This window comes from Gavialis gangeticus, unplaced genomic scaffold, assembly GCF_001723915.1.
Source record: "Gavialis gangeticus isolate Ggan-Ray unplaced genomic scaffold, GavGan_comp1, whole genome shotgun sequence".
Lineage (NCBI taxonomy): Eukaryota > Metazoa > Chordata > Crocodylia > Gavialidae > Gavialis > Gavialis gangeticus.
In genome coordinates, this window is record NW_017729027.1 from 38,993,774 (window position 1) to 38,995,641 (window position 1,868).

The window sequence follows — 1,868 nt, forward strand, 5'->3', positions numbered from 1 at the left end:
AATGAATCATATGGTTGCAACATGGGATGCCCAGGCAGAGGACAGAAGCTGGAGGCTTGACATATAAAATGGAAACTTGACATGACTTTGGTTCACTTACAAACACAGGCCTAAACCATACAATATCCATATGAAACAAGAAAAATCAATACAAAAATGACAACAATACAATATACAACAATTGTAAAAATTAATACAAACCTAATAATTATAAAACAGTGGATATCCAAAACCAAAAACTTGCCACCAAAAATAAAAATGCTTAAAGCTTATCCTAATTTTGAGCTCACTTATACTTATCTATAGGGAATAGAGAGGGAGAGAAAAGTCAGAAATGGTTGGGGAAGGGGAACGAATGTAATCAAAAAAAAAGAAGAAAAAATGGGGTTTTGCTACACTGCTACCTCCCTGCCCCACTGGTTGTGGTCATGGCCACCAAGTCTTCTCCCTTGCCTTCCTCCCAGGGGCTTTGCGTTTCCCCGTATGCTTGGTTCTTTGCTCCATGCCAGAGTTTTCACCAGAAATGGAGGGGGGTCATGGGACTGATCATGGGTGCTGTGGGTGGTGCTGTGGCACTGGCCACTGCTCTGTTAGTTGGAAAACTGGGAGTACTCTGTGCATCTGGAAGTGAGGAGCAAGGAGATGTCAGAGGAATGGGAGCTGAACACCCTTGGCAACTGTGTTGGAAATGATGTCCCGGGGCCGTATTTCCAGTTGTGGTCAGTGGGGTTGAAGACTGGGGTGGAATCCAACAAGTTGGAAGGCACAGCATCAGGATCCATGTCCCAGCAACCATGGTGTTGGAGCTTTGCCCCTGGTCCTGTACATTGTGGCCCTTATGCTCAACCATGCTTGAGAATATATCAAGGGAGCTCAGGTCCAAATACAAGTAAACCTCTACTTTTACATCCTGTGATGTTCACAGGACAAGCACCATTGGGCCAGGGTCCTTGGGGATGACACTTCTGGGCACATGATCCTTCCAGTGTTCTATGGCCCCCCTGTGCCTCCTCCTGTGGTGCAGTCTCTTGTTGTATATGAATCTTGTAGGGCTAAAGCAAGGCCTTGTAGTGCTAAAGTGAAGCCATTCCCTTCCCCTTTCGCCTCCATACTGGGCAGTGCACACAGCACTTACGAGACAGCTGGGAGAAGAGAGGTGCTGTGTAAGGGTTACTGATAAGATATGAAACTAGCTGAATCCAGTCAACAGAGGAGCCTCATCAACAGAGGAACCTTGAAAGCAGTACAAGGATTGTTTTTGTAAGATAAGATACATCTTGGCAAAAATATATGGAGCATGCAGTCACGAGAGTTAAACTTCGGTGTTCACGTGCACAGTGCCACTAATGCTGACGTACTAGCAAAGTATAAAATAGAATTATCTCTAGTAGGCGGGGTCCCTCCTTGGAGGCACCTCGCTGCAGCGAATAAAGACTCTATAGCTGATTCTGGGTGTCTGCTCTGCGTGATCATTGCCCCAGCCTAGAGCAAACTGCACGTGGCTTAGAGAGCGTAATTTGTAACACTCTGCTGATAACTTGTACTACTTCCCCTCCCTCCCTGCTGCCATAAGTTTGCAGGGTGGCAATTGCCCTTCCTGTAGCAAGGGAGTTGGACAGCTTCTCATAGAAGGGCATCCTGCTCCTAGATTTTTATTGACATCATTCATGCACTTGTACAGGACATTTAGCCATTGCATCTTGGCCTGACACACCACCCAGTCCCTGTCATGGCCTCACGCTTGCATTTGTTAGGCAGTATGCTTGAACATATTCCTGTTGAGGTGCCCTTTGCAGAGCTGGCCCTGGGTTTCCTTCTTGCCCTAGGTGATGTTTCATAGTTTCATAGTTTCATAGTTTCTAGGGTCA